At 43.2% G+C, this 25245-nt stretch overlaps 1 long non-coding RNA gene across 1 annotated transcript; it reads right to left on the bottom strand.

The window, feature by feature from the left end:
- Nucleotides 1-617: 617 nt before the first annotated feature.
- On the bottom strand, nt 618-13766 carry LOC308666925. The gene is made up of 3 exons (XR_014026194.1): nt 13692-13766; nt 10344-12241; nt 618-2042 (listed from the first exon to the last, which is right to left on the bottom strand). It is a non-coding gene; the product is annotated as an uncharacterized lncRNA (long non-coding RNA).
- Between the last annotated feature and the right edge of the window lie 11479 nt (nt 13767-25245).

The raw sequence follows: 25245 nt of genomic DNA, 5'->3' as shown, positions 1-25245 counted from the left end.
TGTCTCTATAGAAGGCCTCACAGCTGGCAATGCTTAGTGTAGCAGAGCAAAAGCCATGAGGTCAAAGGAACTGCCTGTAGAGCTCAGAGACAGGATTATTGCAAGGCACAGATCTGGGGAAGGCTACAATAAAATTTCTGCTGCACTGAAGGTTCCTAAGAGCACAGTGGCCTCCATAATTCTCAAATGGAAGAAGTTTGGCACAACCAAAGACCTGGTCACCCAGTCAAACTGAGCATCTGGGAGAGAAGGGCCTTAGTAAGAGAGATGATCAAGAACCCGATGGTCACTCTGACTGAGCTCCAGAGATCCTCTGTGGAGATGGGAAAGAGATCCCAAAGGACAAGCATCACTGCAGCCCTCCACTGATCTGGGCTTTATGGCAGAGTGGCTAGATAGATCTTCAATGAAAATCTGTTCCACAGTGCTCAGAACCTCACCGGCCAAAGGTTCACTTTCCAACATGACAACAATCTAAGCACACAGTCAAGACAACATAGGAGTGGTTTAGTGACAACTCTGTGAATGTCCCAGAGTCGCCCAGCTAGAGCCCTGACTTGAACCCTATTGAATGCTATGCATGTTTTTTTTCTTTTTAATAAATATACAGACATTTCTAAAATTCTATTTTCACTTTGTCATTATGGGGTTCTGAGTGTAGATTAACGAGGGGGAAAAATGAATTTAAACAACTATAGAATCAGGCTGCAGCATAACAAAATTGTCAAAAATGAAGGGGGTCTGAATACTTTCTGAATGCACTGTAAATTGAAAACAATAACAACTACAACCATTATATACGTATTTTAATGTCTGGTAGCCAAGGTCTTTAGAAAGTAATCATTGACATTTAATAATTTCATTGGTGAGGCTGAGATTTTTAGCCCAATTTTGTTTTGGACTATGGGATGAGGTACATCTGCAAATATGGAGACATGAAGCACAATAGCCATAAAAATAAATTGAAATAAAGTACACCCAGCCTGTGAATCCAATTGAAGCACAACGCGTGACCATTCACTTAAAACAGCAATAATTGGTGAGATAAGATAATCATCCTTGATTTGCTCTCTAATTAACACTAGAAGTAGGACAGGAAGTTGTTAATGCAAGCAATGTAAATCTCCCAGGACAATATCTCAGGAACTTCCACAACAGATTCAGGTATGCAATAACATATTGGTCAGCATGTCCATTTCACAACCCTTGAAAACCAAACATGACCACCCTCAAAATCAACATTATCTGGCCACTCTGATGCAGGCTAAAGTCTGAAAAGATGCCTGCTCCACCCAGTGTTAATCCTGACAGTGCTCAGGAATGAGTTCACTTCTCAGAAGGATTGTAGCCTCAGATACTTTTCTTTTCCCTTACTTTTAATAATTCAATTTGTTCTAACGTACTATATAAATGAAAGTTAAAAAAAGTCTCCATGTGCAGCTTCCTATTAATAAAGCCCATTAAAATAGTGAAACTTGCAAAAAAAATGTGCGTATGAGCCATGGTGGCGCAGTTGTTAGTATTGCAGTATTGCAGGTTAATTCTGCTGACTGCCAGGGGTTCAGTCCTCACCGTCTCAAGGTTGACTCAGCCTTCCATCCTTCTGAGGTCGGTAAAATCAGGACCCAGATTGTTGGGGGCAATATGCTGACTCTGTAAACCACTTAGAGAGGGCTGTAAAAGCACCGTGAAGCGGTATAAAAGTCTACGTGCTATTTCTATAAATGGACTATTTAACAATACATTCCAATACTCATTCACAGAAGCGAATATCCCTGTCTTAAATTGGTCTTACTAACTGTATAAAACCACGCTTTCAAGACTTTGTCTGGTCTTGAAAGCCAAGTGAAGCTGAGAGGATATCAAGGAATCCAAGTTTTAGGTTTGTGTTGACAGTTGTGGAAAAAGCATTTGGGGAGAAGGTTGTGATATACTATTCTCATTTTGTTGCCAAGAAAACTGCATGGAATATGTGTCCACGTAGTAGCCAAGAGTTCAGCATTGACTTGTGTGTGGTCTTTCCCAACCTGACAGGCTGTAACCTAGAGCAAAGATGCACAAAAACAAGAGGAAAGAAATTAATAACCCAAGCATTCGTGTATTTTCTTGGAAATATATACAACTGAGTTTTGCACAGGACTGGAGCCAAATTATATCTAAAAATATACATTTCATGCACATCTTTTCTTGTTAGCACTACGGTGCTATGCATTAATCAGGTTGCCAGTTCTTTCTCCCACTGACCCTACTTCTTTTTATTTAACTATTACTAAATAAAGTTGGGAAGGGAAGAATGCTGAGAATAGCCTTAGCTATTCTATTTGTTTTATCAGATATAATGTCAATCTATTGGCAGTCATTATTTGTTTTTTGTTTTTAAAAAAATACTAGCAGAAGAGACTCCAAAATGCTTGGCAGTAATTCCTCCCCAAACTAGGGGGAAGAGAAACCCTGAAACATCCAAGAGCCATGGAAGAAAAAAAACTGGGCTTGTTTCCTTCTGCTCCCTTCATAATTTAAAAAATCGATCAAACTCTCACCAGCCCTGGTCTGTTTTCCAACTACAAAAGCTCACAATTAGCCTTCCCTGTGTCCCTAATTCCCTAAAGCAGGGCTTTTCAACCAGTGATAGGGGTACCACCTGTGGTACATTGGCACCTGGCAGATGGTACGTGACCATCCTAGAAAAGTGGTAGCGGGGGAGGGTAATGAGCTGAACTGGTGGCAGCACCGCACAAGCCTGAGCGAGAGACGGATGGAGCTGCAGGCCTGTCAGGGCTCAGCGGAAGCACCAGGATCAGTGCCAGGCTCCAGCTGGAGCTCGGCACTGATCCTGGCGCTTCTGCTGAGCCCAGAAGAAGTGCCGATCAGCTGAAATGTTGCAGCATCTCCAGGATTTTGTGATTTACATTCAGATGCTAGGCAACTGATTCATATTTATGATGGTCACAGTGTCCCAGGGTCATCTGAAGTGACCAAAACCTGCTGCAACCACCCAGCAGAGGGGGGGGGAAATAAAAACCAAACACCCCACCCCACCCCACCCTCGCTGCCAATCCTCAACAGAAATGCTCACAACAATGAAAACCTTGGACAGGAGGAAGAGTGCCGCCGGGCGGTCGGGCAGGTGTCTTGCTCAGCTGTGGCTTGGGGGGCACTTTTTTCAGTGCCATTGTAACTTCGAACAGTCACTAAACAAACTGTTGTGAGGACTACCTGTACTTTATCACTTTTTTCCTTTTTTGGGGGGTGTCATTAAGTTTTTGACACCTTGCAAGGCGACTGGTGGTACTCGGATATTGCCATATCCTAAAAGTGGTACAATGGGTGAAAAGGTTGAAAAGCCCTGCCCTAAAGCAATCCACACTGATTCAACTGAAGCTACTATGTATTCATCCCATTTGGTTGATGGGTAGAAATTGTGAAATGCAAATGGCTCTTCAAAATGCAAAGGTCCTTTTTGGTCAATGGTTGTATTTACATGGTCCTGGCATCAACGCAATGTCTCCATGTTGAATCTTGATGACATCGGGGACACATCCATGTCATTTTTGGGTGTCAACACTCCAGGATTTTGCCCTCGGCTTCTTTTAGAATACCTAACGACTTCCCAGTCTAACCTACAGAAAAGAGATCCTGCAGGAGGGGGGTGGGGGTGGAAAAAAAGAGCTTTCTGATTCTCAGCCTCATTCTCAGGGAACTTTAGAATTAGCTCAGAATTTCTTTCGAGTGATTTGTTTCAGCTTGTTGTATCGTGGCATGGAGCTCTTTTGTTGAGCTTCTTATTTTCCTCTTGTAGACCTCGTCATCGTCATCGCTCTGTTTCCTGATGTTCTCCCTTGGGGTTGAGAGGAGGCCAGACAGGTTATTCACTGTTGGAGTGATGATTGTTCGGTAGAAGGCAGGACGTTCACACACTCTAAAATAACCTTGTAACTAAGGGAAGTGCAAGTTTTCTTCAAAACTATGGAAATTTCCCTGAATGTTTCTTTTTCTTTAGGGTTTTGTTTTGTTGTTTTGTTTTGTTGTTTTGTTTTGTTTTGTTTTGTTAAAAAGTCCTTTTAGACTGGAGACAGAAGAGTTGGGGAAAATGTAGAAATACTCCATACATTGCTCCTTGGACAACAAGAGTCTTAGCAACTTACACAGGGAGGTAAGATCAGAGGGTTTATCCAGCTCACATGGGTCACATATTATCCAGACCCATATTAAGGGAAACACAAGGCAGCAACCATTGGAAGAGAACCGCCTTAATCAGCCATATCACTGATATAGTTTGCTGCCACTCATGCCTTCAAAATGTTACCAGATTCCTCCTGATTTTGTATAGACCAACAACTTGAATCTGAACAAATGATACCTCCTTTCCTTGTTTGGTCATGACATACAAACCTATCTTGCTGGCTGTGACCAAGTCAAGGGAAGGAGAAAGAGAGGAGAGCATATTCTGCAGAAGATTGCTATGGGAAGTCAAATATTTCAGAAGATAAGACCCAAATCCTGCATTTTCCATAAACTCAACATTTCAAGAGTCACTTGTTGACATTGGCTATAGATATCAAATGAATAAACAAACACAAATCTTGTTTGTAATTTTATTACCTGTGGTTTTACACTAGAGTGGGCCCCCCACAGATACTGTAGCAATGACCACCAGTGATCATCCTAAGGTCAACTCTATTTTGCTCCAACACTTACTGTTCTCTTACCAAGCATGTCAAGTCAAAGATCAGGGTTCACACAAGATATTTTGCTGTCCTAAATGACCGTAGATTCAGCGCTGACAAAGTAGAAGGGGAACTGACTAAGGCATCTCCTCCATACTTCTGTAATCTCTGTTTCCTTCTTGGTTATGGTAACAAGCAAGCACCAAAAGCTAACCTCTGTATGTATGTAGTACAGGACCCAAAATGCATTGTAGTAAAATACAAAACAAGTATATGGACATGGTGCTTAGTCTGGAAGCCCTCAAGCCTTTTTGATCTGCATATGAGAGTCCAGTCCTTGTGGCATCACTGAACACATTTTATCTTTCCATCCATCACCAGGTTCACTGCATATAATTAGCTATATTTACTGGTCTCATGAGATTGAAAAATCTGCAGATTTTTTCCCCGCACTGTTGCAAGCATACTATCTTAGCAACTAATTAAGCAAATGACTCTTTGTTGCCATTCAGTCACACCTCCAATGTGCTGCTTGAAGTGGGTTGCTCACTCTGCTTACTACTAGGGCTGGCTCTGACCCCCATGTTCAATTTATTAAAATCGGTCAGTGTAACTTTGGCTTTATAATGTCGTAGACATAAAAGAATGCCCTCTGCATGTTAATTTTTGAAATTTGTTAAATCAATTTTTTAAGCATCCTCACCAATGAATCTGAAGTGTGGAAATGATAGACAAGAGTGCAAGCTGCCAGACATGTTTTAACCTTAGTTCTTGTGATCCAGGTCTATATTTATAGGGAGCTCAGGGATTTTCTTTCTTCTTCTTGTTTTAATTTGCCATCATCAGTCATTGAAACTGTTGGTTTTATTGTAACCTTGCAGCAGCTGCCCTTCTACTTCGGAGTGGCCTGTTCCATAAATTTCACCTCATGGTCCACTGGCTTCTCTGCTGCATGCAGCTGTTTTACAGATGTGGTCAGATTGTTTCAGTGGATGCTAACATTGCTACCTGCAGATTGTTCACAATAGTCAGAGTGCATTCTGAGCACTTGCTTGCTTTGAGATCCAAATGCGATGGCAGCTACTACAAGGAAGCCTTGAAACTGGGCTGAGCCAGCAAGATAGGTATATCAGGAGCAAACAAGGAAAGGAGGTGCAAATACAGGAACATATTGCACAGATGAGCTAACTTTTTGCTTCACCCCCCCCCCCGTGTTTTAACATACTCAAACCCATCCACTGCTTTGCACATGCATAAAATAAAAAGCTAAAGTGTAGAGAGGTTGAATCCACTTATCACCGTCAGATACCGAAAATCACAAATAATGAGAACGCCAATCACAAGGGCCACTGGGACTGTATAAAAAGTGCAAATAGACAACCAACCTCTCCTCCCAGGCCTTCCTAGTGTGCTCAATTATTATTATTATTATTATTTATTGAAGCTGCTCTTTGCATCTGCAACCTCTTCGGGTTCCAATGGATTTCCTTATTTCTCTAAATAATATAAATTTAAGGGTTCCATTTTTACTGTGGATTTACTTTTTTAAAAAAAAATGTAAGGAACCCATTTCCCCACAGATGTTTGTTTGAACCCCAACAGCTCCCCAGCAGACCTAGAGGTGGAGAATCCTGAATTCATATGCCACTGAATTGTCCTTCAACAACATCTAGAAGGACACAGAATAATTGTGTTACTTATTAAGAACATGTTTGTTAGACATTAGGTCAGGGGTGTCAAACTCAATTTCACTGAGGGCCGCATCAGCATTGCGGTTGCCCTCAGGGGGCCGGGTGGGTATGGCCAGGGTGGGCGTGGCCTACTGGGTGGGCGTGGCTAGAGTGTGTATGGCCTACTGGGTGGGCGTGGCCAGCTCTACATCGTTCGCATCAAGGGTGCCTATGGGGGCCTGGGCAGAAGTGGGACAGATCTGAGGGTCTCTGGCAGAAGGAGGGTCTCTGGGCCAGGGCCAAGGCAGCGGGGGCCGTTCCCTCACTGTTTCCAGAATGGCTTTGCGGGCCACATGAAACCACTTCACGGGCCGGATCCGGCCCCCGGGCCTTGTGTTTGACATGTCTGCATTAGGTACTTTTTAAAAAAAAAATCCACATCATTTTAAATCCAAAGAAGGGGCTTGTAGGACTTTTCATTCAATCCTCTGTGGAAAAATAGGAGCTAGACAATCCTTGTGCTATTTAGCATTTGATTAAAAAAAAATGAAGCGGCCCTTTCACTCTTCTAGGAAACTGGTTCATTGTCAAATCTTGAAAGGTTCGATTCCTTTTTTTTCTGACAGTTAACAGTTGGTAAGCATTAGGGAGAGGATTAGAGAAGTTTCTTGATAAGAAGTAAATCTCTGGTGTCTTTTCATCTCTCTGAAGCCCTGCTTAGATTGGGCGAAGAAAGATGGCTGGCTGCAGCCTTTTTTTGGAGAGTATCCACAAAGTAATGATGCTTGTTAATAAACTGGTAAATGAGGCAATCTAAAATGAGTGAGCAAGAGGAAATGAGAAGCCACATAACCCAAGAGCCAAGACTATTGCAAACAAAGAGAAGTGAGGTAGGAGGAAGCATGGGGAAGTTTGCAGACAAACTCATTAAGTTTTTAATATCGATGGTAGACTTTGTCTAGAAGCAAAACACCTACGGAGCCATTAACATTTGCCCCAATACAATTACTATTTATCATTTTTCTTACTCTCTTAGGTCATCTTCAACATGTCTCCTTTTATTAAAATAATAAGTAGTTTCTGGACCAACATCATAGTTACCATTAGTTTGCATCATAGCCATCTAAGATTATATCCTGCACAGAAAGACATCTAACATACAGTATGTCTCTGCTCTTGCAACCTCAATTGGAGCTCCTCTATTTAACATTTATATTAGTAGTTGCAAACCCTACAAAAGGCACAGAACTCATAAAATATGTTCATTGAGATCTGCTGATAAAAGCTTCAGAATTAGATATTCCCTTTCTGAAAGATGAACAGATAATGCGAAATGTATCCTCCCAACTCTAAAGGCAAGAAGATCCAAATGCATTAATTTGAGCAGGGGCAGGTTTGGCTTTATTCTAACTTATTTGTATCGTAGGTTTTTCATTTAAAAAATGATATAATGTAGAATTTAAAAAAACACTATGACATTTTGAGATCCAGCTGGGAAATCTACTGTTCAAAGCAAAAAAAAAATCCCACTGAGTATTTTTAAGCTATCAATCATGTCAGATGTGATTCTTTAGATTTAGGCTATTGGATTTATGCATGCATTTATCCATACCTGTATTTAGTGTTATAGGATTGGAGGGAGGGAGAAGGTAAGGAAAATGTGAAAGCAACCTTTCACTAAATCACCTACAGCTGAAATTCAGGATCAAAATGCAGAGTGCTATAGTATAGATGGGATAGAGAGGCAAATAATTAATGGTGAGAAAATGGCCAGCAGCTCAGCATTAATTTCTAAGCTGATATTTAGGGGGTCTTTTTTTACTGTGTAGTTAGAAAAGGTTGGCAGTTCAAGCCCCAAGTACCATGTGACAGAGTGAGCGCCGGTTACTTGCCCCAGCTCTTGCCTATCTAGCAGTTTGAAAGCATGCAAATGCAAGTAGATAAATAGGTACCAATTCAGGGGGAAGGTAACAGAATTCTGTGCTGGCCACGTGACCTCAGAAATGTCTTCAGACAATGCTGGGTCTCTCATCTAAGAAACAGAGATGAGCACTGCCCCTAGAGTTGGACATGACTGGACAGGGGAAACCTTGACCTACTTAGATTTATATACCACCTCTTGTTTAGGAGTATAAAATCCTGTGAACAGCACTACGTCTTCCCATTTGTCCCCACAACAGCAGCCTTCTGAAGTAGATTGAGTTAAAAGAGACTATCTTGCCAAAATCATCCGGTCACTACAGGAGAGGGGACTTCAGCCGATATCTTTGTAGGGCCTCTCTAATACTGTTGACCGCTACACCACTCTGCCTCTTTGACGTAGGCATTCCAGGATCTAGTAATCCTTGTCATAGCATTCTTTTCATCTTAAACAAAAAGGATGCCAAAGTTCACTTTGTTATTTTTACCTTTAATATTTATTACTCGTGTCTGATAAACGAAAATACCTCTGTGGGGGGAAAAAATGCAAAAAGCTACCAAGTTTCAATTTGTTCCTTGTGGCTTGTTTCCATGTTGTAACTTCCTTGGATGACCAATGGCAGTTCACCAAGAATTTGTCCACTCCTTTATCTGACAATGTTCTAAAACTAAAACATCCCAGGTTCATTTTGCCTTCTATGGCATAGCGGGGAAAGGCCTTTCCGTTAGCTATTTCTCAAAAAAATAAAAACCACATTTGCCTATCTGATCTATGTCATTGTGGAATGACTGGGTTTTTGAAAACAAAAAAAAATCTATTAGCAGTTGCAGGAAGCTATTCATTCCTCTTTTCTTCATGTGATTCAAATACATTTCTGTAGCTATCAAAGAGTTTAGGTTGAAAACTTCTCCTAACACATTAACAATCATTGCCTGTAAAAGTATTCACTGAAACACATTCTCGTTATCCATCCAAGAGTAGACTAAACACATTCTCCAAGCCTTGATTATCAGCATCATGTTTCAATTTATACAGCTACGTGCTTCTCTGGGCCAAAAGAGTCACTTCTCAACAGTATTTACAAGACTCCACTAAATATGCCTGATAAAAATAAAAAGGGAGAGAAAGGTATTTGTGTCTGATGGACAGTTCAACCTCCAGGAGAGTCAGTAAGGAGTCTTTTGCAAGAGGTTTGTTAGAGTTAACTCCAACAGCATGGGTACCTTTAAGATTGGTGGCACCTGCGAATGGTCAGTAAGAGGGGGCAGGTGACAACACCCGCATCATCTTCTCATCGTGCAAATTACGTATGTACATGGGGCAGATATGTTGACACAAACACATGATTCCATGAACCGCATGATTATGTAGGAATGCACATAAGGTAAAGGTAAAGGTTCTCCCGCACATGCGTGCTAGTCGTTTCCGACTCTAGGGGCCGGTGCTCATCTCCGTTTCAAAGCCGAAGAGCCAGCGCTTGTCCGAGGACGTTTCCGTGGTCATGTGGCCGGCATGACTAGACGCCAAAGGCGCACAGAACGCTGTTACCTTCCCACCGTAGTGGTCCCTATTTTTCTACTTGCATTTTTACGTGCTTTCGAACTGCTAGGTTGGCAGAAGCTGGGACGAGTAACAGGCGCTCACTCTGTTACGCGGCACTCGGGATTCGACCCGCCAAACTGCCGACCTTCTGATCGACAAGCTCAGCGTCCCAACCCACTGAGCCACCGCGTCCCTAGCACATAGCATCATATTAATATAATTGTGACTTGCAATGGATGCAAGTGTCTCAGATCTTGTTTTTAGCTCCTCTATCTCTGGTTGTTAGGCAACCTAGCTTTGCTGATGGAAGTTGAAGACCAAGAACATCAATGAGACTCCAAGACCCATCCGGCACAGGACATTGGACCTGTGTTTAGGCTATGGTTGCCTGAGGCATTCAAGTAATGTGCTTCGTGACCTCACTCCCACTGGGAGAGAATGGAGTGCAGACGATAGAACAAACTAATTTTGATTTAATAGAATGCAAAGTGAGTCTCATGCAGTTATGGTGTTAAATTCAGTTAGTTCAATGTGATTACTCACCATATATTGGGCAGAACCTTCTCCCACACATTAGAAATTAAAAGTGGTGGCAAATGATGGAGGGACTTCAGGGACAATACAAAAAAAAATACTGAATCCGATGAAGTTGCATAGTAAGCTCTGCTTTGCCAACATCCATTCACAGTTTAGGTGGAGAAGCGCAAGAATGCTGAATTGTACCTAGAGGTCAAATGTTATTCCCCTGAGAAATAGGTTCTCTCCATATAGATGTCCTTCCTTCCTTAAATCTTGCACCCTGGTCTGGAAATAAGAATTATCAGCATCCAGAGGACTTACTTTTCAGTAGTCTGTACATAAATCCATATGCTTTGAAACTGCAATGTTTACCTGGCTGCCGTGCAACTTTCCAGTGTAGACCTTCCTGCAAAAACTGGCCTTAAAGTTTGTTGTTGTTCTTAGTTGCGAAGTCGTGTCCGACCCATCGTGACCCCATGGACAACGTTCCTCCAGGCCTTCCTGTCCTCTACCGTCTTCTGGAGTCCGTTAAATCTCACGGGCCTTAAAGTAGTAGCTGGATTTAATGAGTGCTAGGCTGGGGATCAGTTTTATAACTAGATTGAGCTGATGGAAGAGACTGAATATGGATACTTACAATCGATGTTGTAATAGCAAAGAGAGTCCAACTGAAATTCTTAACTTCAATCAGGACCAAATCTGGAACAAAATTATCTCAAAGTTTGGTTTTGGTGACGCTATGCTAGTTTATCAAAATGCTGTACCACTTTTAAAAAAATGAAAATTATGAATAAGATCAAGGAAAAAGAATCCAGGCTTTGTCATTCCAATGGAAATGTTATCGCTGTTTTCGGTATTGGTCCTGCAAGACTGCAATCCTCACTCGGTTTACTTATTCTAAAAATGGTATTTCAAAGAATAGATATATTCCAGAACAAATTCTTAGAGACATACTGTTTCTAGGCTACATTTTGAAATATTTTATCTTAAAATGTGCATAACAGAGAAAGACTTTGTGTGAAACAGGGATGATGCTGCAGCTATTTTTAAATATCATGATTCCCACAAGTCCTAATGAGAATGGTCAATGGTGAAAGAATATGAGGGGGATCCACTGGTAATTAATTGGAAATTGAAAGACTCATCATACATTTCTAGACTTTAGTCTACAGTCTACAAGCACTTTAAGCCATAGATAGAAAATCTATGGACCATAAGAAAGGCTGAGCACCAAAGAACTGAGGCCTTTGAACTCTGGTGCTGGAGAAGACTCCTGGGAGTCCCCTGGACTGCAAGGCAATCAAACCAGTCAGTCCTAGAGGAGATCAACCCCGACTGCTCTTTAGAAGGCCAGATCCTGAAGCTAAAACTCAAATACTTTGGCCACCTGATGAGAAGGAAGGACTCACTGGAGAAGAGCCTAATGCTGGGAAAGATTGAGGGCAAGAGAAGAAAGGGACGACAGAGAATGAGGTGGCTGGATGGAGTCACTGAAGCAGTAGGCGTGAGCTTAAATGGACTCCAGAAGATGGTAGAGGACAGGAAGGCCTGGAGGAACATTGTCCATGGGGTCGCCATGGGTCGGACACGACTTCGCAGCTAACAACAACAACAGAAAATCTACGACCTACAACATTTCAGCAGATATTTCTTTTCTTTTTCCACTGAAAATGGGGAAAGGGCTTTTAAAAAAACAGTATTGTTTTTAATTCAGAGGAATAGTATGAGATCACCAGCTAATGCAAGACGTGAAATCTTCCAATGCAAAAGAAGGGCTCCAGTAGCTGTTTGATGAGATGGTGATTTATATTCAAAAGGCCATTGGCCAGCAACATGGTTTCTTGAACCAGATGGTGCTATTCTTGCCTCTGTGCACCTGGAAGTCCTCACCAAGACAGGAGTGAAGGTCCCTTTCCACCTCTCTGCAGAAACAAAGGCCCAAGTAAATGCACTGCAACCCCACAGGGTAAAATACAGAACATGCAAAAACACAGAGACAATGGCTGGCAGCAAGTGGAAGCCAGAGAAAAGACGGGCTCAGCTTGCTTGATTGATTCAAACGTGCCTTATCAGGCAATCTGTCTAATTAGAACAGCTCAGTCAAAGTGCCCAGGATCCTTAATAGCAATTGCTGCAGCAGGGTGAAGATTGCAATCTGCTTAATTGAGATACCTTCAGGTGATTTAGTGGCTCTTAATAGCACTTTTGGTTATGTGTTCGGTTCTTTCCTGCTCTTGTTATTGGAATACCTCCTGAATTGTGCCATAGGGTGAAGTTACTTCAGTTACCTCGCAATAGACGTCTGCTGTGTTTCTCTTGCAGTTCCTACCCTTCTGCCTCCAACAACAGCAGTGCAATCAATCCCCTTTGGATTTTTCTATCCCCAGATTTTTATATCATCAGCAAATTTCAGCCTCTCGCTATTGCCCTACAGCAGGGGTCTTCAGACTTGGCTCTTTTAGGACTTGTGGACTTCAACTCCCAGAATTCCTCAGCCAACGTGCCTGGCTGAGGAATTCTGGGAGTTGAAGTCGACAAGTCATAAAAGGGCCAAGTCTGAAGACCCCTGCTATAAAGTAGTGGGTCTGACGCAAGGAAGAGACGCCAGCCGGAGTACATGTTCAGCTCTTTATTGTGGGGGGGGTGCGTACTGGAGAACAAGGGCTACCTGGCCTCCTTATATATCTAGCCAGGCAGGCGGCCAGCCAATGGGGTTGGCCCTAGGTTTCCCGCCGAAACTAGGTTTCCCGCCAAAACCGTCCAGGCCACGCCCCCAGTGGCTGTTGCTATGCAGATGCCTGCACCTGGATACATAACACCTGCCCTATAACATCAAATTATGTAGAAGCAAGTTTTTTAAAAAATTCTGATTCCAACCATGGAGAGCCCCATTTGGTAGCACTCTCTAAACATGTAATTTTATTCCCTTTTTCAATGTCATGTTTTGTAATCAGTTTTCTGTTCTTTTATCTTCAATGCTGTCCTCTTATCCCAATTTCCCTCATGTTTATTTTATACTATATACAGGCTGTTTGTGTTCATTGCTAACTTTTGCTGTATGATTTATCAGTGGCTGTATATTTGAAAGATGAATTAGATACTTCTTTTTTGTATCACTGCTATTTACTAAAGCATATAAAAATATTTCAGCCAAGAGCTTCATCAAAGGATTTTTGAAAGTTCAGGAAAACAATAGTTAATGTCAAATAATGTACATCCTTGTTGTCCTCTCAAAAAATGTATAAGTTGGAAGACAAAACTTATTGTGGCAAATGCTGTATTGGTTATTTCTCAGCAAAGTCAGCAAATGTTTGGTTATTTTCTTTTTTAAAATTACGGTAATATACTTTTACCATACTATTACACACTTACCTAGAACAAATGTTAGTTGGCCTATATCTTCATTATATCCTCCTTCAATCCCTTTTTTAAAACTGGAATTACTTTTTTTTTTTAAATTCCATTTATATCCCGCCCTTCTCCGAAGACTCAGGGCGGCTTACAAGCTTAGCAGTAGCCTTCATTCTATGTATATGCCTGCTTATTAGGGCTTTCACACACACACCCCAAAGCGGCATTATTACAAAGTCAGCTTAATTGGCCCCAACAATCTGGGTCCTCATTTTACCTACCTCGGAAGGATGGAAGGCTGAGTCAACCTTGAGCCTGGTGGGACTCGAACCTGCACTAATTGCAGGCAGCTGGTGTTACTTAAGGAGGCATTAGCCCTCAGGAGTAGCTGCTGATCTTAAAGAGAAGTTGTATATTTTTATAAGCAATTTCACATTTTAGTTTTTAAGGAAGCCCCCAAATGGATGGCGGATGGACTTAGGATTTATTTGTTTTAAAATGTCACTGAAGCTTATAGCTTGTCTCTTGTAACAGTCCAACTGATTCCCCTCCAAAACAGGCAAGTGCACCTATCCTATATCCCAGGAGTGAAATAATGCATGCAATTTCTTTGCCATTTCTTTATCTTCCTCTTGATTGATTTATTATATGCCATCAAAATAGTATCTACTCTTAGCAAGCACATAAATTTTCCCCATGACAGTCTATCCCTAACTTGGCCCTTCAGGTTTTCCAATCATAAACCATCATCAAAGTCCACCCACTTTGCGGATGGTTGTTGTCTTCCCTTTCCTTCCAACTATCCCGGGATTAGAGGCATTTTCAGAGAGGTAAACCTTGCATAATGTGTTCAAAGTAGGATAATTTGAGCTTGGTCATTTATGCCTCCAGTGAGAAGCTTGATTCAATGTTCCATTTGTTTCTTTCGCTATGTACAAAATTCTCAAGAGTATAAATTCTAGCACAGACATGTCAAACTCGCAACCTTGCCTGTTTTGAAGGGGAATCTTGCCTGTTTTGGAGGGGAATCAGTTGGACTGTTACAAGAGACAAGCTATAAGGACCCAGATTGTTGGGGGCAATTAAGCTGACTTTGTAATAATGCCGCTTGGGGGAGGTGTGAAAGCCCTAATAAGCAGGCTTATACATAGAATGAAGGCTACTGCTAAGTTTGTAAGCCGCCCTGAGTCTTCGGAGAAGGGCGGGATATAAATGGAATTAAAATAAATAAAATAAATAAACCTCACATGACGTTGCGCAACGTATTGGGACGGTTTTGCCATTGCCGGCAATGGGGTGGGCATGGTTTCCGGATGATGCATCCGGCCTGCGGGCCAGCAGTTTGACACCCCTGTTCTAGCACCTCTTCAACACCCATCATTTAATAGTCCAATGGCCTACCTAGCTTGGCCTATGAGCCATGGTGGCACAGTGGTTAGAATGCAATATTGCAGGCTAAGTCTGCTCACTGCCAGGAGTTTGATTCCTTCGATCCTGATCGGCTCAAGGTTGACTCAGCCTTCCACCCTTCTGAGGTCAGTAAAATGAGGACCCAGATTGTTGGGGGCGATATATGCTGACTCTGTAAACTGCTTAGAGAGGGCTGTAAAGCATTGTGAAGTGGTATACAAGTCTAAGTGCTATTGCTAGTCGGCTTCCTAGTCCAAATATGTTTAAATAAGGTGATATTGTTCTTCTTAACTTTCTTTGCAATATGGTTCTTAATCTATATCCTTCAAAAGGTGAGTTTCATGAACCTCATACCGCTTACTTTGCAGCAGATCCTCTTCAGTTCCTTCCATTATGACAATTCACAGTTTTCTCATTTAGCACTTTCTTACTGTAGAAAGGGGGTTGCCTGTTTTAATTCTCTGTGTCAAAAATGAATTTTAAAAAAATATAATATTGCTGTGCGAGGATATTTAGAATGAAATTGTTTCACAGAAATGTAATTTTCAGTAGATGGGAGAAACCAGTTTTCATAGACAGGCCATCAACCACATGATAATCTACCAGCAATCTGAAGTTTTATTGATAGGGACAAATGTACTACTTCAAACTCTTATTGCCATTCTTAACCATCTATCTTATATAAGAAGCTAATTTAAGGAGACAAATGGAGGTAGTAGTGGTTTTCAAATATTCCTTTAAAGAAACAAAAAAGCAGGTGAGTGAACATGCTTCTCTGCGAAGTATACTTTGAAAAGATTCAGTTAAAATCAAAGGTGGCCAAACTCTGATCCCACAGCCTAACAAGCTCATGAAAGTGTGGAGTCAAAAACAGGTTTTAAAAAATGGTTTCCTTGAGTCAAGAATTTTTACCCCTGGGGACTCCAAGAATACCTGCAACATACATTTTTTTTAAAAAAAACCTCCTTTAACAAAACAAAGAGGGAGGGGGGAATGCTGATCATATATGTATATACTGCATTGTCCCCATGTATTGTAGTCCTTGCGGCTTCAAAAATATTTAGTAGTCTGAGCCACCCAAAAGTTGCCCATTCCAGTTATACGTGGTAGTCCCGGACAAGTCCCCCCCCCCCAAGTTGTAGTGATCAACTTTTTCTTTCTTTTCAAAGGGCTGTTTATCCGTTTTTAAAAGTGTAAACAGTAGGCCTTAAATAGCCATGAAGTGCAAATAATATATTTGGTGAAACACAAAAACTACAGATAAGGGAAGATCACTAACCACCCTAGTAATTATCACCAATTAGGTCTATTCTGAATGGGCCAGTTTCTTAGCTTAAGCTGTCCCTACAACTGCAAGAGACTACACCTTGGAATCCCACTGTTTATGTGTTTCAAAATAATCCTTTGCCATTCCATGCAAGCTGGTGCCACAGGAAATAAACTGAACTGAATTCAGTGGGGCTTACTCCCAAAGTAAATGAGTTAGAGATTGCATCTCGGTTTTACATATTTAGAAGATAGGTCTTTTCCTTTCTTTTCTTTTTTTCTTTCTTTCTTTTTTCTTCCCACAGCTCCGCTTTGGTCTGTCCCCATCCTGCCTCCCAGTCATCTCTTCTTAGAAGATTTAGCTGGTCATAAATGAGGAGGTGACCTCAGTGTCTGTTCTGTGGGTGTTGGCTTGGCATGCCTTGGGATTGAAATAGAAGAGGCAATTTGTAACTTATCAAAACTGCTTGCACAATTTTCATTAAGGTGAAGTGCCTGGCAATTGCAATCACATTCGGACTGCCAGCCTGCTCCTCCCAAATCTCTCAAATGAATAGTGGCAGAAAGCAGTGTATTCTTCATTGCGACATCGTCCTGTTGGGGAATGGAGGGTTGAAAAATCACCACCTGGATTTCTGGTGTTCAAAAAGAACGCACTGTACGATGAAGATTCAGCAAAGACAGTGGACTAGTAGTAATCCTCATCTGTGGAGATTTATCCACAGCCATTGGGGTTCAAAGACTGTACAGGTAGTCCTCAACATAGGACCACAATTGAGCCCAAAATGTATGTTACTAAATGAGACATTTGTTAAGTGAGCTTTGCTCCATTTTATGACCTTTCTTGCTGCAGCTGTTAAGCAAATCATTGCAGTTGTTAAGTCAGTCACACAGTTGTTAAGCAAGTCTGGCTTCCCCATTGACTTTGATTGTCAAGAGGTGGCAAAAGGGGAATCACATGACCCCGGGACACTGCCACCATCATAAGTGTGAACCAGTTTCTAAGCGCCTGAATTTTGATCGTGTGATCCCGGGGATGCTGCGAGGGGGATAAGTGCGAAAAATGGTCACAAGTCACTTTTTTCAGTGCTGATGGAACCTTGAACAGTCACTAAACGGACTGCTGTAAGTCGAGGACTACCTGTATGTTTTTAACCATGGGGCAGGGGGGGGAAATCGATCAGGATGAACTGAATAAGAAATCACAGAATTTGATGGATAGTGAAGTTATTTGCCAATTTATGTCTGAAATCAGATTTTGTAGCCTCTCAACACCAATTTATAGGAATAAAAGCAGAGAGGTACAAATAGGCGTCAGCAGGAGGACAACGGTATTTGTAAATTTGCATCATTGGTGCATGATTTCTACTGCAGTTGCCCTCGTATCCTGTTTTGGAGACCCTTTGCTCTAATCCAGTGAGACTTCTGATTATAACCGATCAGCTGAGATCACTGATCGCATTAAGTCACAATTGTTGGGCTTAGACTAGTGCTAAGTCGTTAGTCATTGTTTGAGGATGACCACGTTCACATAGCATACTGAGTTAAAACCAGCACCACAAACCCACAGACAACATCACCACCAGATGGATCTGTAGCTGGCTGGCAAACCATACTCAACGAGTAGTCCTCAACGGCACTCCATCCACATGGAGAGAAGTAAGCAGTGGGGTACCACAAGGCTCCATCTTAGGCCCAGTACTCTTCAATATCTTCATCAATGACTTAGATGAGAGAATTGAAGGGGAACTCATCAAATTTGCAGATGACACCAAACTGGCAGGAGTAGCCAACACCCAAGAAGACAAACCCAGGATCCAAAAAGATCTTTTTTTTTATTGAAAAGTTTTACAGTACATTTTATCTTTAACAATCCCCCCTCCCTCCACCCACCCCTACCTAACCCTCCCTATCCCTCCCCCCCATTCCCCCCTCCCCCCCCCACTTCCCAGAGCTAAGTACAAGGTATAAAAACAAAAAACAATCATAAACATCCATATGCTAACAACAATAAACTATTAATTCTATCGCACTCTAGCTCATATGAAATGACTACAAGCAATACTAATATTACATATAAAAAGAAAAAAGAAAAGAAAAGAAAACTTATTCAAATGCTAAATGAAACTTTTTAGTCCCATATTTGTTCTGGATATAATCAATCCACTTGACAAACTTGAACAATGGGCCCTATCCAACAAAATGAGTTTCAATGTGGGGAAAAGCAAAGTTTTACATTTAGGCAGGAAAAATCAAAGGAACAAGTACAGACTGGGTGAATCCTGGCTTGAAAACAGTAACCATGAGAGGGACCTTGGAGTCCTAGTGCAGAGGTCCCTAACCTTTTCGGCACCAGGGACCAGTTATGTGGAGAGAGGTTTTTCCATGGACTGGAGGGGGCATGGTTTTGTGTGCTGCCTGCATCCCGCAGATGGGGCTTTGCTTCTTCGTGGATGATCACTTGACCATGAGCTAGCAGTGTGCACCGCCACCAAAAAAGCTAATACAATCCTGGGTTGTATAAACAGAGGCATAGAATCAAGATCACGCAAAGTACTGCTTTATAAAACCCTAGTAAGACCACACGTGCAATTTTGGTCACCATATCATAAAAAAGATGTTGAGAGTTTGAAAAAAAAATTCAGACAAGAGCAATTAACATGGTCGAAGGCCTGGAGACTAAAATATACAAAGAACGGCTGCAGGACTTGGGTTTGGCTAGTCTAAAGAAAAGAAGAAATAGGGGAGACATGATAGCAGTATTCCAGTATTTATTTATTTTTATTTTATTTTTTATTTTAATTCCATTTATATCCTGCCCTTCTCCGAAGACTCAGGGCGGCTTACAAGCTTAGCAGTAGCCTTCATTCTATGTATATGCCTGCTTATTAGGGCTTTCACACACACCCCAAGCGGCATTATTACAAAGTCAGCTTAATTGCCCCCAACAATCTGGGTCCTCATTTTACCTACCTCGGAAGGATGGAAGGCTGAGTCAACCTTGAGCCTGGTGGGACTCGAACCTGCACTAATTGCAGGCAGCTGTTGTTACTTAAGGAGGCATTAGCCCACTGCTCCACCAAGGCTCATGGTGAGGGGCTGCCACAAAGAAGAGGGGGGTGGGGTCACATTATTCACCAAAGCACCAGAGGGCAGGACAAGAAACAATGGTTGGAAACTGGCCAAAGAGAGAAGCAACCTGGAATTAAGGTGAAACTTCCTGACAGCGTGGACAATTAACCAGTGGAACAGCTTCCCTCCAGAAATCTTGGGCGCTCCATCGCTGGAGATTTTTAAGAAGAAGCTAGCCAGACACTTGTCTGAGATGGTATAGGTTGTCCTGCTTAAGCAGGGGGGGCGGGGGGCTGGACTAGAAGACCTCCAAGGAATCTTCCCGTTCTATTCTATAAAGAACTCTCATGACTAGCACAATTTGCCAAGTTAAACACCAGACTTTTGCATACTAGGGACCTATAATATCACTCAACTACTTCTGTGCTCATAGATCACTAATAGATGGGCTTTATGCTGCGCCAGCAATGGGTGGAATATGTTATCAATTCCTAGCGTAGAAAAAGTCTCAATTTCTGCTAGAATAATAGAAATGTCTCTAGAGATAAGTTTGATTTGCTTGATCTAAAACATGACTTCACTAGGCTGGGCCTTTAGATACAGGCATCCGGTGGAAGCCTGACGACATAAAGGGCATCAATTGTACAGTGACAGCTTGATGTGTGCGAAGTGACATCACTGACGCCGCCACCAGCTCTACCATGCAGATCACCGTGCCCCAGAAGCCTCCTTGAAACTCAGAAGTGTGCAAGGCACATCCTCCTCCTCCTCCTCCTCCTCCTCCTCCTCCTCCTCCTCCTCCTCCTCCTCCTCCTCCTCCTCGTCACCACCATCCCCTTTACCACTGAGCAGAAAACAAACCCCCCAGCCCCCTTCCCTATCTTCCCTATTCATCTTTCTGGTATTTGGGGGCCATTTGGGCAGAAAGGGATTTTGGTTTTGCAAGTCAGTGAGTGGCTTGTCGGCTTGCCTTCTCCTAAACGGCACCCAACCGGAGTGGGAGAAAGCCGGGTGTTCAAAAACGACGTGATTGCAACCCGCTCCGTCAGGGGGCGCTCTGAACCCTAAAGAGAAAAAAATAATAATCAGAAAAGTTGTCGGCTCAAGACCCGAAGCCAGCAGACCGGCGCCCGCACGCCCCACTTACCCGGGGTTACCTTAAACCAGGGGTAGGCAACCTCGGCTCTTTTATGACTCGTGGACTTCAACTCCCAGAATTCCTGAGCCAGCTATGCTGGCTCAGGAATTCTGGGAGTTGAAGTCCACGAGTCATAAAAGAGCCGAGGTTGCCTACCCCTGCCTTAAACCAAGGCAGGTTTCTGGCACCGTAAACGGGACGTGCAGGGCTGCTTTCGAGCAACGCCCAGGGGAAATGCATTTGCCTTCTTTTGCGGCTCATGCTGAGAAAAAGCGCCACTTGGTCTCCCTGCCGACAAATTGGGGGTCGGGACGCAGGAAGAAGGGGGGCGGTTTTCCTTCCACTCTCCCCCCCCACACACACACACACACACCCCTGCAGCTCGTCCAGCTTCCTTTCTGCTGAAGAAATCTCTTGTTCTGTTTTTATGTATTTTAATATATTGATTTTTTTAAAAAAAAAAAGTGCAATAAAACAATCGTAATCAAGAGACCTCTTAAATACTGTTAATAATTATGTAATTTAATCTATTTTAATTTATACTATTTTTATATCATATTTTATGTTGCCCTGTAAACCGCCCTGAGTCCTTCGGGAATAGGGCGGTATAAAAATTTAATTAAAAATAATAAATAAATAAATAAATAAATAAATAAATAAATAAATAAATAAATAAATAAATAAATAAATAAATAAATAAATAAATAAATAAATAAATACGCCCGGGAGCGGATGCAGGATCCCTCCGACAACTTCGGATGTCAGCGTCCCTCGCGTTCTCGGGGGGGGGGGAGAGAGGGGGGGGGACGGGACGCGCAGCGCCCTCCGCCGGTTTCTGCACCCATACGCAAGGAAAAAAACAACAACAAATCCGATTAATTTGGAGCTGGTGTTTGTTAGGGCAGTTTACGGAAGCGAGGCAAGCCAGTTTCTGCCACACCCACCCCTTCGCGGGAGACTGAATTGCCTCGTCGCGTCCCACTTGTCCCGAGCCTGTGCAGATGGACTTACACACACAGACACACAGAGAGAGAGAGAGAGAGAGAGACACTGCCGAATGGCAAGCAGCTATCCTCGCTTTTCGCCCTTTTTTTTTTTTGCAAATCTTGAGCTATTTGCTTTTCGGCTGTGAACGTATGCAGAATTGGACTTGCACGGGCGAATTTCCCGAAAGAGGAAAGAGGGCAGGAGATATAGCGCTCAATGCCTTGCTGAGAGGAGAGCCGCAGGTCCATTATTTACCACCACCACCACCGGGAAAGACAATAGTACTCAGTGGGTTTACTCCTGAGAAGTCTTTTAAGCCAGGGTGGATTGTATTCCTCTGTTGAGGTCAGTTAGGTTTCTCGCCCGCGCTCAGATAAGCAAAAAAAACAAACAAAAAACAGGTTGTCGTTGAAAGCTAAGAGCCACAAATTGTGAACATCCCTTACCTAATGGCTTTCCAGAGGTGTTGGGCAATAACTCCCATCAAGAGGCTAGCCATCAATCAGGCTGAGAATGATGGGAGTTGTCGTTCTCTCCTCTCTGGCTGGCGTTAAGTTGGAGAAAGGTAACGAACCTCAGCGCGGTTCTCTCCGCCTTCTCCCTCCCTCCCTCCCTCCCTCCCTGGCCTTGGAAAAGCCGAGGAGAGACAGGAAGGAAGCTGGGACCAAGGAAGCAAAGGAAGCACGAACGAGAGAGGCCCGAGAAGACATAAAGAAGAGCCTTGGTGGAGCAGTGGGCTAATGCCTCCTTAAGTAACACCAGCTGCCTGCAATTAGTGCAGGTTCGCATCCCACCAGGCTCAAGGTTGACTCAGCCTTCCATCCTTCCGAGGTAGGTAAAATGAGGACCCAGATTGTTGGGGGAAATTAAGCTGACTTTGTAATAATGCCGCTTACGGGGTGTGTGAAAGCCCTAATAAGCAGGCATATACATAGAATGAAGGCTACTGCTAAGCTTGTAAGCCGCCCTGAGTCTTCGGAGAAGGGCGGGATATAAATGGGATTTTAAAAATAAATAAATAAATAAAAAATAAAAAAGCTTTCTGGTGCAAACTGGTTTTCTTTTTCTTTTTCCGATCCCCTTCCTCCCTCCCTTCCTTCCTTCGCATTTGGCAAGCGAGGGAGAGAAACCAGGAGGGGGGGAGGGAAAGGTTGTTAATTGGGAGCTTGTTCTTCAGATTAAATCGTTTTTTTAAAAAAAAAACAAAACAAAACGCGCGGGATCAAGAAAGCGACCTTTCTTTGGGAGCACCTGCTCAAATACGCCCGGTGCTTCCACACTCCAGATCTGCCGGGGTTCGGGTGGCAAGCTAGCCAGAGGGATCCCCCCCGGTGGGATCTCTTCTGGAAAGGCGGTTCTTGCTTGTGCCTCGCCGGCGCCCTTTAGTGCTCTGGAGTCAGGCTTCTGAGGCTTACTTCTTCGCTGCTGGTTGCTTTAAAGGACGGTGTGCCGCTCTTCCAGCGGGAGTAAAATCCTATTTCTCCACACACACACCCCACCCTCACTACTCTCCTCCGCTCTCCCTTTCTCTTTACGTGCCGCTTTTATCCCTCTTGAGCCCAGAGGAGAAAGTTGATCCTAAAGGTAAAGAGACAGAAGGAGCGGGGCTGGAACTGCGCAGATACCACAGAAGTGGTATCTTCTAAGGCTTTCTCAGAAGTAAATCTCGCTGAAATGAGTGGGAGGAAAAGCCCTCTCCGCACCGGATCTTCGTCAATTCGCTCCGAATAAACAAGAAAGCACTGATTTTGGAGAAAGGAAGGTTTCGCCTACAGGTGGTGGAATATTCATTGCGGATGGTTTGGTGAGCCAAGCCCCCCCCCACTCCAAATTCCTTCGGCTTAGTAGCCCCGCGTCTTCAAAATAAACAAATGAGCGGACAAAAAAACTATGGGCAAGGAAAGCTGGAGTGGCCGGTAGTATAATGTCCAACAGCTATCTATCCCTTCACCACCACCACCACTCCCACTTCCTCCTCCAAACTGATCTGGGATTATTTTGGGGGATCTGACTGGCCAAAGTAAAATCTTAGGTGTCGATTAGTTTGCTTTCCTTCCTTATTCCTTGCAATCGCCGGCATTTCAATCCGTTTCACTCGATCCATTTTATTTATGGCTTCAACGCGGTTGAGTCAGTAGCCAGGTCTGCCCCGTTCGTGGCATCGAACTGGAAGCAAGCAAGTCTTCTTTGTGGCCAAAGCCGATACTGTTCAGGATCAGCCGTTATCTTGCTCCCAAGCCAGAGGAGCTTGTAAAAACAAGGAGAACAAATCCCGAGCCGGCCATCCTTAAATGCAGATATTTGGAATAAAGATGCGCTGTCCGCTGAAGTCATTCAGAGTCGAAAGGCGTTCGGTTTAGGACCTGTATTCAAATCGAATGGCCTTCCTTAGGAACAAATCCGCCCGTAGGTCAAGGAGAGGTGGGGGGGGGGGTGTCTGTAAAACTGCAATCTCGAATAGAGGAGACGGAATTGCGCTGGGAACTTAGCTTCACTGGTGGGGAGAAAGTCGAAAGCATTCTTTCCATCCACACACATCTCTTCAGATTCCGGCACCGCCTAGTAGTGGAATATAGATTTGACAACCGTCCCCAACCAGGTGCCCTCGAAACGCGTTGGATACTCCGATCGTGCTTCGTCAAAAAAAAAAGCCTTATTCATTATGCCGATGATTAAAAGAAAATGTAGTCCAATACATCTGGAAAGCACCAGGTGGGGAAAAACAGGCATTGGATCCCTGAACTCAAATGATGTCTCTTCTCTCTTTTTTCCCCCTGAATGGCTATCACAACCACACCAGAGACAGGGACTCTGATCACTCAAGTCCCAAGCGGTCCCTTCCATAATCGCCACAGATTGCCCAGAAGCAAACCAAGAGGCCTTGCTTCTCAGCAACTTTAGCTTGAAGCAAAGGGTGTCACAATATTTGACAGCCCCAATTCGGAGTCGAGTTTAAAAGTTTAAGGCTATCCGGTAGCCCAATTCTAGACAGACAATTCAGAAGTAAATTCTGCTGAACTGAAAGGGGGAACGCCGCCTGGGTGGTCTAGAGTTACACCCCTCGCTGGAGAATAACACCCCCGGATGGATCTTGGCAGGACTTAACTGCCAACTAAACCTGAAGAGTACGGCTATCACCTTGGCTATCTTGGTGACCTTGGACCAGTCACTCTCTCAGTCCTTCACAGGGTAGCTGGTGTGGGGGGGGGAAATAGGAGGCGGAATGTTAATTAGAGGTGTGTTCGCTGTCTTATTTATAAAAAATAAAAATAAAGGTAGGATATAAATAAAATAAATAACATATTGGCAAAATGGGGGGGTGGGAGGAGAGAAGGGAGAATGAAATACGATTATTGAAGGTCTGTCCTATTGAACTCAATGGGGTTTATTTTCCAACAAATAAATATTGGCAATAAAGACATCTTCACTGGCAAATAAATCTCAGCCCAAGAGTCTTGGTCCAGCGAGGAGCTCACTTCAGCTGTCCACCCCAACACCCCCCTCCCTGCTACTACCCACAATTGGCTTTCAGGAGCAATGGGGGGGGAGAAAAAAATACCAGCCAAAGATGTTTCTTTGGAGCAAGGGCAGGCTTAAATCAAAGCTGGCTGCGGCTGGAGTACCAGCAACTTGCTTCAGCTGTAACAGAGGGAAAGTATCTGGAGGGTCTGCCTTGCCCAGCCTCCAAGGGGCTCAGAGAAA

This window comes from Vipera berus (genome assembly GCF_964194415.1).
Source record: "Vipera berus genome assembly, chromosome: 3".
Taxonomy (NCBI): Eukaryota; Metazoa; Chordata; class Lepidosauria; order Squamata; family Viperidae; genus Vipera; species Vipera berus.
This window is presented reverse-complemented; position numbering and strand designations above follow the sequence as displayed.